The sequence below is a fragment of the Manis javanica genome, chromosome 1 (genome assembly GCF_040802235.1).
Source record: "Manis javanica isolate MJ-LG chromosome 1, MJ_LKY, whole genome shotgun sequence".
Classification (NCBI taxonomy): domain Eukaryota; kingdom Metazoa; phylum Chordata; class Mammalia; order Pholidota; family Manidae; genus Manis; species Manis javanica.
In genome coordinates this window covers 197,525,622-197,538,243 of record NC_133156.1, presented here as the reverse complement: position 1 = coordinate 197,538,243, position 12,622 = coordinate 197,525,622, and the positions used below count along the sequence as shown (strand labels likewise).

Here is a 12,622-nt window from a genome sequence, read left to right as displayed (position 1 = left end):
TTCCTCCCACATTCAAAGCCAGAAATCTGGGCTACAAGTCCATTTTGCAACAGGTGTCACGCTGAACATCTACATCTCTGACTTCCAAGGGCCTGTGTGATTACATGGCGCCTGCCTGCCTATGTTAAGGTCAGTTGATAAGCAACCTGATTCCTCTTTGTCATGTAATGAAACATATTCCTAGGTTCCCGGATTAGGATGTGGCTATCTTGGGAGTCGTAACTGTCACAGTTGTTAAAAGAAAAAAAAAGACAAATACCTGCCACAACACTTTGGCCAGCTTGTTTATTGAAGTTCCTATGATTTGGTTATAAATTGGAATATTTTCTCTAGATTTACCCTTTCGCAGTTATACAGAATCAGAATATTTTCCATAGTCTGCCGCTTTGTTCTGGTATAGAAATAAAAAATGTTTAAATGTTAAAACCCAACTTTCTTTTCCTTGTTATCTTATTACTTCAACACTGAGGACATTCATTTTCTTTCATAGATCTAATAACCTGGTCATTTTGTGCTTTTTAAACAATGTTATACGTTCTTAAATTCTTCTAAAACTTTTCATAAGGAATGTCTCAAACTTAATTGTTTTTCCAACTTCTAGCCAGTTATCTCAATACTAATTTAGAAAACAATCTTACTTGTCCTCTTTCCAATATTGGAATTTTAATAGCTGATTTTTACTGCATGTATAATATTTATTAAAAGCCAGGTACAGTTAATGTTATTCAATTTTTGTCTCATAGCAAAACACAAGGTAAACCCAGGCCCATGTGTCTTGTTCACATTGAATCCCCTGTACTTAGTACAGTGCCTAAGCCAAACATGAAGCAGGCCCTCAATAAGCTTTTATTGAATGAAAGAATGAATATTAATAATAAATTTATAGTTGAGTCAATCCTTGCTGATTTCACGAATCACCCTATGATCCTCTTGTCTGGGTTTAGGGGCCTATTTCTGATTTCTTTGTTCTGTCATGTATGTTTTCTTCCATCAGCATCACATATTTCTCAATTGTTATTTTCTAATTCCAAAGGTTTAATGCTTTGGTTTTTACAATTTTATTTTGTTGACATTGTATTGGATCAGTTCTAAATATCCGTTTCCAGATTTCAGTGCTGGTGAGCAGTAGGATGGGGAGGTGATGGACACATTCTTGGTGGGGTCTGGATAGAGCCTTTTGATTCTGAAGATTGTTGATGGTCACTACTGCAAAAGAAAAGAATCTGGTAAAAAAAAAAAAAAAAAAGTCCCCCGAGTGACACAGTTCTTGATAACTTCCCATTGGCTATTCACTAGTACAGAATTTTTCTCTTAAATCTTAAGTTTGCATAAGAGGGCACAACTTAAAAGGCAGAATCAAAAATAAACTGTGGTTTAAAATATAAGCACTGATTTTTTTTCTCTCCCCAGAAAGGTTTCTATTTTGAAGTGAAATTATGTGTAGTACACTTGTTTATTCCTGGGAATCCCGATATAGTTACAATGTTTTTATATACCTCAAAAGGTTTCATTTGAAATACTGTAACTCAATAACAATTTAAATTCTTTTTGATTGTTTTACCTGCCAAGCTATCAGTCACCTTACATTCATGTATTCTGTGTAATACTGGAATTGGTTTTTCATGGACGTGAGGGAAAGACCAATGAATCAGAACAACCAAAAAGGTGTGTCTGGTGGTCAGTGACAAATGTGGAACCTCGAAGATTGTTTGACTAGTCCTTAATTTCATGTTTAATCAGTGTCATCTAACCCACACATAGTCTAAAAGATGATAGAAATTGAGGACTAGAACCTGTAGCCCAATTTAACTTCTTTGCAATTTCTATTCACAAGCATACATTACACTTTGGTCCAGCTGTAAATGAAATAGCTCTCTTAGAAAATGTAATGAAAATAATTTTACTTTTTCAATTTTTGTGGTTATCTTAATTTACTTTTTTGACAAAGATACATTCAAATTGTATATACTTTCAATACAATTGTATTTTATTTTCAATCACATAGATCATTACTATCAAACATATGGAAATCTTTATTATAACTTCAAAATTAGTAATTTTACTAAAAGGTGAGAAAAACATATTTTATGGAACAAATATATACCTTATGAATTATATATATATGTTTAACTTTATTATTCATCTAAACATAGCCAGTCCATTAAAAGACCACCCAGATATACAGAATAATACTTAAGTTTAGTCATCTTGTATTTTTTTGCTGCTCTTGAAACTATAAAAAACCAAGGCTTTGTACATATTAAAAATTGCACAAAATTTTTTGGAAGTATATCAAGGTAGGAGGACAATGCATAGTTTTACAGTTTCTTAGATTGATTTATAACTTTAAAAATCATTTACATGACATGTGGGCCTCTTTTTGGTATGTACTCTTGCTACCAGCCCTGCAAATGTTAGGGGCAGAATGGTTTGTGTCAAGATATCATGTTTTTTCTCCTTTTTATTGTTGGGTAATGAATTGCATCATTGATAATACTGTTTAGCCATACTTGCATTCCTAAGATAAACTCCAACCAGTTATGATATGTTGTTTCGTTTGCTTTTACATTGCCAGATTTGGTTTGCTGAATGTGGGTTAAGATTTTTGCAGTCATGTTTGAGTGAGACTGGCATAATTTCTTTCTCATACTGCCCTTTTATGTCTGTAGTATCAAGGTTATGATAGCTTCATTAAATAAGTTGGGGAGTGTTACATCAATTTGCTTTATGTTGTTTCAAGCTTCCCTATTAGACCCATACATGTTTAGAATGTTTATCTTCCTGATGAATTGAAGTTTGAAAGTATTATCTTGTTACCTTCTTTCTGTCTAGTAATGATTTTTCCTTAACTTTTATTTTGTCTGATATTAATTTTATTTCACTTGGCTAATATTTGCTTAATGGATATTTTTCCATGTTTTACCCCTTGGTCTTTCTGTTATGTTTTAGGTGTATCTCCTGTAAATACCATATGCCTGGATCTTAAAAATTTAGTCTGGTGATCTGTTTTTTAATTGAAGAGTTTAACCTCTTAATGTTTGTTATAACTACTCATATGTTTGTTTTATTTCTACCATCTTATTATGGGTCTTTATGTGGCTATATCAGGCTGCTATAAAAAAATGCCATAGACTTGGTGGCTTAAACAACAGAAGTTTATTTCTTCATAGTTCTGGGGGCTGGATGTCTCAGATCAAGGTCCTGGCAGATTCAGTTTCTAGCAAGGACTCTCTGGCTTTAGATGACACCTTGGGCACTACAGAGGGCTAGAGGGAGCTTTTGGGTGTCTGTGCTCATATTAACATTAATCCCATTGGTTTAGGATCCTGCCCTTAATTATTGCTTATATGCCTCATCTCCAGATACAGCCATGATGCGGGTCAGGGCTTCAACATATGAATTTGGGGGTGTGTATGGAATGGACACATTCCATCCATAACAGCAGCATTGTAGGTAATCTCTCTATATTCTAGAGTTCTAATTCTCTCTTCCGATGTATGCCCTGACCTAAGAGACCTTATATTTCAGTGTGGAGACACAGATAATTAACAAGATATTTGATAGAATATATAGTTATATTAGGTGATGATAAATGCTAAAGAGATATTAAAGAGGTATATATATATTTGGTGGCGGGAGGTGGGGTGGTGGTTGCAATTTAGATAAGAGGTCCAGCAGTGGGCTTACTGAGAGGATGACATTTGAGTAAATCTGAAAGCAGGTAAAGAAATAAGTAATGTAGATAAGTGGGGAAAATTATTCTAGGAAGAGGCAAGAGCCAGGGCAGAGGTCTTGAGGATGAAGTGTGTCTGGTATGTTTGAGTGGCAAAATAAGGCCAGAGTGACTGGAGAAAAGTGAGTGGGGGGAAGGAGGAGATTAGAGAGGTAACAGGGGTCAGGCCACATGTAAGATAAAAAACATTAGTCTAATCTACCCATTTTGTCATCCAAACCATGTTTTTATTTACTAAGTCATGGTAAGGACTTTGACTTTTACACTGAGGGAGATGGGGAATCGTGGAGGGATTTGAAAGCAGAGAAGTGATTCAGTTTTGTTTCTCAGCATATCTCTGGCTGCTAGAATATGCAGTTGGGAGGAGGTGAGAGAGAGGAGCAGACATGGATCCTGGGGAGCATTGTCATTTTAGTGAGGAGAATCAAGACAAGCTTTGGGCTTTTTCTCTTAAACTAGAAGATGCTTCAGTAAGTTGATTGGCTGAGAGAGTTGTCAGCACACAGGCTGCTTAACCAGTTGCCTTGGAGTAAAAATGGAAGGGGTGGATCTTGGAGGTGAGGTCTCTGAGGGGTCTGATAAAAGCTGCCTCTTCCCAACCATGTTCCAAACAAACTGGGAAATAAGAAGTCTTACTGGGGTCAAGACTGGGTTGGAGGAAGTGGCTTTGTGTTAGGGCAAATGGGCTTTGTAGCTGAATCTGGGCATTAGACAGAGGTAGCTGCCAGTTACAGAGGGTGCCGGATCATCTCAGGCCTCCTGCAATGAGGCAGGACATTTGTCATCAAGCCTACAGTGTAGCCAGGAGCAGCGAGCCTGAGCTCCAGGTAGGCAAGCTGGTTGTCCAAGGGCGGAAAGGGGACGGATTCAGACAGAGAACAAAACCCTGCTAATTTAGCTCCAGGAGGAGGTGGGTACATTTCCTCTTGACATTACCCAACTTTTCATTCTATTGACCTCTCAGGTTTAGTCACTGTTATGTACTCTATAATTTGAATTCTTCTGTTCTATCATAGACACTGTGATATAAATACACATGTTTGCTTTAATCTACATGAATATTCAATTTTCCTAATTCAGGAGTATACACTGTAAGGGTCATTAGGCTACTAAAAATGCTTCAGCTATCTTTATCTCAGATTAGAAATACAGGCTTTGTTAAGCAGACAAATGGACGTTGTCAGTCAAATGAAAGGTATGTCAGATGTGGGTTGAATATTACAGACAATCCCATTCTTACCTAAACAGGGTTTAAAATTTTAGTGATAGTGGATTACAACCCAGTGAATAAAATTCCATGAGTTCATACTGAAATAAATAAAGTTCTCCCTTATAATAGAAATTCAACAATAAAACTAAAAGAAATGGTGGAATTAGAAACTCATCAATGTTGCCTGAAGTAGTGGGTGAGTTTCATGACGAATGATATACTTACACAGTCTCAAAGTGTCTTCCTGGATATTGCTTCTTAATTATGAAGAAGGAAAGTAGCAACTTCATAGTGACAATCTTAAAGTGGCCCACTGTTACTAAGCTTTTAAAATTAACATCACCAATATTGAGGCAAGCCAATATCATGGGCCTCCTGATATGATACACTGAGGACACCGCATCACCTCTGTAGCATTCCTGCGAAACCCCATGACCTTAATCTAATCAAGGAACAGAGCAGACAGAGGCGAAGTGAACATTCTGTTAAGTAACTGGTCTTTACTCCTCAAAATGTCAAGATGAAGAAAGACATAAAATGAAGAACCATTCCAGATAAATGGAAGCAAAAGAGATTTTATGACTAAACACAATGTGTGACCCTGGAATAGTCCTGGACTAAGGAAAAACAATAGTTACAAAGAATGTTACTGAGACATTGACAGAAACTTGAATATGGACTGTGGATTAGGTAAGTTTGTATTAATGTTAAATTTCCTGATTTTAATATCAGTACTATTCTTATTTGAGAGAATGTCCTTAATTCTTAGGTGAAAAAAAACACTTAAATATTTAGTAGAGGATTCTTGTGCAGAATCTATGCCCTGCCACCAGAATATTGCCACATTTGCAATCTAGTTAACCTTGCATGAAAGCTCAGAGCTGGCATTTCACAGAGATCCCAGATGTGCTGTAGGACTACTTGATGACTCTTCACTAATCAACATTAACATGGGTGACAGAATTCAATCTAAGACCACCTTTATTATAACTTGGTAGCGAGGTTACAATGGAGGCCACAGATGTTTAAGAAAGGAGTATTGTGAATAACCAAATCACATTGGATGAATTTGCAGCAACTGTTAAGCCTGTGGCCAGCAAGAGGGTGTAGCTGCCTTGGGGGAGACGATGATTTTATTCTGTTGGATCGCCCTGCTCCTCTGAGTGTCCTACAGACGGCTGGGGGGCAGCCAAGGTGGAGTTATCACAAAGCTGAGCACGCTCACACCTCATGACCCCTCACTTGCTCAGGCCCTTTCCAACGCCCTGTACCTAATTTTGAATGCATCCTTTTATGTTCTTTTTTCCTTAAACTGCTCTCTCCCTGCAAATTGTGTAAGCTTCATGCCCTCAGAAATCTCCTGCCCAGTTTAGGTTTTGCCCGCAAAAGGCTCCGAGATGGTTCAGGATGGCACCTTAAACTCCCAGGTCACCCTACACAAAGTTGGAAATTCACTCCGTGTCCTACTTTCAACCCCCATTTCAGTCAGTTGTATCATCTATCACCAGAGGTTCTTTGAGAGCAAATGATAACAGGAAGATACTCCACAAATAAAATGCAAACAGTATGAGGAGGCCCCAGATAGGACTATAAATCCCTCATCTATTAATTACAAATTCTCAAAGAGAAATGAAAGTTTAAAGATTAGATGTATTTGCATGGTTATAAAGTCCAAAGATGATAAAGTCCAAAGGAATTACATTTCAAAATCAAATTATCTTACCCTTGTGAGTTTAAGTTCAAATAAATGAAAATCTAGAATTGATAATAAAAAAAACCCAACCCCTCTCCAAACCCCACAGCGAATTCCTAACAGCTCAGTTGCAGCTCAAGGGGCCTCCAGGCCTGGGTGGAGTTGAGGCCCTCATGGCAACTCTAGCCTGGGCCGTCTCTTTCAGGGATGGAGGGAGTTCTTTAAGGCACAGCCTTGGTCCCACCGAATTGAGATGATGATCAACTCTCCAGTCCTAGATCAATTTTCAGAGGAAAAAAATGCTTTTGGTGTTGACAAAGATCACAGCAGAGACTCAGAGATATAAAAGGAAAGGAGGGTAGAAGAAAAAGTCCCTTCTTCCTCTGTAGCGGACCCCAGGTCTGAAACAGTGTTCTAAAGGACAGGAGGGTCTGGGGGGGCCACAGATATGATCTGGTACAAGGTTGAAAATAGGTGCATGCCTTCATTCAATAATTTATTGTATGTCCAATGGTGCCAGGCACTGTGTCATACTCTGGGGGGGCAGTGGTGCAGGCGAGGCACTTCCTGGAAAGGATGGAGCCAGAGCAACCCCAAAGGCAGGCTGTCAGGGTTTGCGCATAGCTTGCAGGAAGCACAGCTTTGCCAGGACAGGATTTTGTTTGAACTCATCATCTCTTTGCAGGTGACCGGGAAGGACAGTTCATCCTGATGTTGTGCCAGAGCAGGCCAGAAAGAGCAGCCGGCTGGGAGGAGCGAGGGAGGGAGCCGCTGGGTCCGAACACACACCACTCAGGAGACAAGCAATTGAAAGCTGTCTCCTCCGGCCTTCCAGACACTAAGCTGTGTGAGCCAGAGGCGCTTCTCCTCAGGGAAGTGTGCCGCGGGCATCCCTGACACTGACTTTCAGGGCTGGGGTCCTTTACCACAGATCCTGTCGAACAGATAGATTGCCCTCTTTACTTTCACTTTGCTGTGAAAAAAATGACTCTTTTCTATCACCCTTTGCTGCTTCTCAGGGCACAAGTCATTTCCCTTAGTTCTTTACTAGCTATATTGCTTTGAAACTCCTAGCATTTTACTGGCATTACTCAGTGGCAATAATCCTACTAATGTACATGCACCGCTCGAACATTCATCCCCTGCTAAACTTCTGCCCGGTCTTGACTTGTCACTCACCTGTCTGGACTGAGAAACAGGAGTTCTAAACACATGTAACTGTTTACACATTCTGGTCCTTTCTCTTCACCTTTGTCCAGGGGATGGAGATTCATGAGTTAGTAACTTCTCAACCAGGTCTTTAACGGTTGAGGCAGGAATTTGCATCATGATCAGAGGAAAATCTGATTTTGAGATGCTGGAGCACACACACAGAGAATGGATCATAACAGTTCTTAATTTTACCCTTCAGACACCTGTCAGTTCACACCCAGGCTTTGTGTTTCCGTCCTCCCTTCCCCACTTCTAGCCGCGCCCCCGCCCACCCGTGTCTCCATCCCTGCCCTCTGCGCATGTCTTCCTCACCGCAGCGGAGCTCTCTGCTCCCATCCTCTCGTCAGCTCCCAAGTCAGGAACTGCGCCAAGGCGGTTCTCCCACAGAGCCGGTGCCGAGGCCGCGTGGGCTCCTGGGGTAACAGAGGGAACCAAGGCCCACTCCCACGTGTATCCACAGGAGCCCCGAGCAGACCGAGAAGGACCTCGTTTCCCTGAGATGAAAGGAAGGCAGTAAGGGCATCTGCAGCAGCTTCCAGCGATGAATCTCCATGAAGCCAGTATCTTTCCAGTCCTCTGAGAAATCTTTCTCTGTGCAAAGGTGGTGAGGTAGCACCAATTAAATATGGAATGGACTCAGACACCTGGGCAGGTAAAAAACCAGCTGCTGATTTCTTTAATTTCCTTTCCATTTTATGATTCTCACTTCTCCTGACCTGCAACTGTCAAAACAGAGTGAGAGTTAGCTGGGTGCACCGCTCATGTCTAAATCAAGAACTGTTATTGTACTTGTGATTTATCAGCATGCATTCACGTTTCTATTTTTACAGTGTTCCTTGGTAACATCCCTAAAACACAGACTGTCTCCACAAAACAGTAAAATTGATGGAATGTTCAGATGACCCAGTTGACTGACCCTTGTCATACCATCAATGATTTTTTTTCTCCCTGAAAATAACAGAGTTCCAGTACAATTTAAGTGTCAAAACAACTGTATTCTCAGAAAACCTAAACTGGAAATTGTTTTCCAGTATGATAATAGAGCCACCGAAAGGGCCAGATTTGAGGTAAATATGTAATCAATAACATTCCTCTATGGAAAGAATACTCAGGAAAATATGTAAGAAGAGACCCCATTCGCAATAGAAATAGAACCTACAAAGTACCAAGGGACACTTCTAATGTGAAATATGTATGATCTGTGAGAAGAAAACCAGTTAACCAACCAACCAACCAACCAACCAAATAAACAAACAAAAATGGTCGCAAGCTACAAGAAGGCCTGACTGACTTGTTCTCTTTAAGTGACACTCTTTTACAGAAACAATTTCTACTCAAACTAATTCACATATTTGACTAATTTCTAATAAAAACCATGGAATATTTTTGGAAGATAAAATGACTTACCTGAAATAGATGATGAATAAACATCAAAGAAGGAGATGGCATCAAAGAAAATGATGACGGGTTCTAGAGCTGTCAGTGTGAAAAGATATTCTCTGACTATAATACAGAGTGTGCTGCTGCTGCAGATCATGGGAGAGTAGCTGTTATAGAAATGGACACTGTTCATAATGAAAAATATTCCAAGGAAGGCCACGTGGTCAATGGTAAAAGGAAAAATTATTCAATGTATGCTATTAACGAATTGGGCAGCCTTATCTGTTCAAATCCTCTTCTAACATTGCACACAAAAATTAATTCCAAATAAAGAAAAAAATTTTAAATATCAAAACATAACAAACAAGAAGAAAGCAAAAGGGAATCCCTATTAGGCCTCTAATGGAAGGGAGCAATGTCAGAGCATATAAGATAGATATGAACACATAAAAACCTACCAGTCTAAAATGCAATAAAATAAAGTAAAGCAAAGTGCAGATGACAGGACAACTATTTTCAATGAAAAAGGACAGACAAGGCCTAACATTTGCTAATAACTGAATTATGTTTTTAAAACACATAAACAAAACATCTAAGATTTCAATATGGGCAAATGCAAAGCAGTTGAAAAAAACAGATTTTTAGGGAGGAATTAAACTGGTCAACACACACATAGGAAAGTGTTCATCTTCATTAGTTGCAAAAGAAATGTAAAGATATTCTACTGAGATTCAAATTGGCCTAGTAAATTAGCAAAGATTTTTAAAATGTCAATGCTAGCGACATTAACGGAGTTCTCATAAATTTCTGTCCGCAGGGATCCTTTTGGAAAACATTTAGTGTATATCAGGTTTTGAAAATGTTTATGCCCTTTGAAACAATTTCACTTTTGAGGATTTATCCTACAGATAAATTTTTGTATAGATTTATTACATCATTATTTATAAAAAGCTAAAATAAAAAGATCAAGGTGTTCAGCTATAGGGAAATGGTTAAGTAAACCTTGGTGTATTCAGATAATGAATACCAGCTTATATGTATTTGTGATTATAAACCTTATGCAAAGAAAATAAAAATAATGGTGGTTGGATTAAATGGTGGGACTATCAATGGATTTTTTTCTTTAATAATTTTTAAATAATGCTTTTTAAATTATAATAATTTTTTGCATAAGAATAGGAAATACAAATAAGCAAAAAAAAAAAAGTGAAATCTTACTACCCAGAGGCAATCGCTATTAATATTTTAGTTCATGTCTTACCAAACTTAAACGACTTACTTTGTTTTTTGAATACAGGTAGTACATGTACATTGTTTATAAACCAGAAAGTATAAAAAGGTGGATAGTGAAACATCTTCTTGTGCTCTTCCCCAGATGTCAGTTTCTCACTCCTGTTCTTAGATTTTTAAATACATATACATACATGCAAGTATAAATTTCAGATTTCCCTCCCTTGTAGCTCGAAGGATAGCATGCCATCGTGTTCTGAAACTTGTTTTTCATTTAATGATGTATCTAGAAGCACTTTCTATATCAGTACTAGAGAACTTGTTAATTTTTTTTTAGTTATATAGTACTTCATGGTGTGAACATACTGGAGTTTATTCAACTTGTCCACTGTTAATGTTCATATTTTTTCTATAGGCAAAATTTTTCTTTATAGTTTTCTATAGTTTCATAATTACCTTTAATAAACTTGCATTTTAATGAGAAAGGAGGCTTTATCAAAACTATTGATTAGGCTACTAAAACTACATCACAATTTGCAGATATTAATTACAATTCAGAGATATTGAATTTCCAGTTTCAAGGATACCACAAAAGCATAGAATTATAGAAATCTCAGAAAACAAGATGGATCTTTGCAGAAATCTGCTACCATGACAGCAACTCAAGATTCAGAGATGCGGTATTATGACAATACTCTGTGAAACAATCTGTCAGCATTTTCAGAAATAAGATGTGGAACGCCTGGAGCGCCAGCCAGCCAGACTCCCTGGTAGAGATGTCAGTGAGGACAGGACTGCACTGGGTGATGTGTTTTTAAATAACTCAGAGGCCAAAGCACACTGCATGGTGTCAGGCATCCTTCTGACATTTCAGTTGGATGTAAATTTAGAGCTGAATCTTTATCAAAATGAAATGTGTATATAGTAATGCTTTCTTAAGAGGAAACCTAGGGGAAACACCATGTGCAATTAAGAAGGTAACTTATTACCATGTGTTTCAGCTATATATTGCTGTGTAACAAGCCATCCCAAAACATAGTAGCTAAACAATGATCTATTATTTACCCTGATTTTGTGAGTTGACTTAGCCCCACTGGGAGGAAGTTCTGCTCCTTGTTGTGTGGCAGAGATCATACATACTGCTGCATTCTGCTGGCATCTTGGCTGTATCTGGGATGTCCAAATGACCTCTACAGTCTCCTTCCACTTGACCTTTCACCTTTCAGGGGTCTAGCTCCAAAAGGAAGCATTACAAGAGGACAAGTCCCTATGTGCCAAGTGCTTTGTAAGCCTCTGCTTACCACAGTTGCTCATGTCCCATCGGCCAAGGCAAGTCACATGGCCAATGCCAGGGTCAAATGCCTGAATACACAAGGGCATGAATAAAAGGAGTATGTTTCACCTGGGGACGCCGAAGTAGCAGACTGCCCTACCAAGTCTTTCTCTAATGTTTTGTTTGAAAGAATGGGTTTACTTCCCTCTGTCACTAGTTCCTCTGACTTTAGAAAACCTCCCTCGAAAATCTTAGAGTGCTGCCAAGCAATGCTGGTTACAAAGGTAAGATGTGTAAACTGCAGTATCATTTTGAAAAGTGTCAGTATATCTGGCTAATGGGAGACAAGCCTTACTATATTGATGGGTCCTTTTGACTCTCCTTGCCTAGGTTTCCTGGGAGGATTTCTGCCTGTGACTCCAGAATTCTCTGCAATCCCTGCCTTGAGGCTGATGCAGGGGGCATTGATATGGAGGATGGCACAGGGCCGACCATCATTGCTCTCAAAGGGCTTGAGGCTTCCTAACAGGGAAGCAGCCCAACATGAGAAATGATTCTATCAGAAGCAAAGCACTCAAATTCAAAAGACAACTCTGTGTAGAGAATAAATAATAAATTAGATAGCAAGAAAATTGGGATTTTGTAGGTAAATTGATCTGTTTAGAAAGAAAAGCAAAACAGACCAAATCAACAGACTAACTGAATTTTGACCAGCCAGGAGCAGGCATTACTTGCTGTTAATATGGAAAATTATCTTAGCACTTAAAAAAGTAATGACTGCGGAAAAGAAGAATGTTGAAGGAACTGTTTAAACCCTAAGATAATTAACGATATCAAGAAGGAAAGGCAAAATGAGGATAATCGTAAAATAAAACCAGACATCTGCTTATA

At 38.5% G+C, this 12,622-nt stretch overlaps 1 long non-coding RNA gene across 1 annotated transcript in view; it reads right to left on the bottom strand.

Moving 5' to 3' along the window:
* Window positions 1-280: 280 nt before the first annotated feature.
* LOC140843461 (uncharacterized) overlaps window positions 281-12,622 on the bottom strand; it is a 39,395-nt gene continuing 27,053 nt past the window's right edge. The window contains exons 2-3 of the long non-coding RNA XR_012121273.1: window positions 8,161-8,570; window positions 281-1,206 (exon numbers count right to left, since the gene is read on the bottom strand). This is a non-coding gene — a long non-coding RNA (uncharacterized lncRNA). The remainder of the gene's footprint in view (window positions 1,207-8,160; window positions 8,571-12,622) is intronic.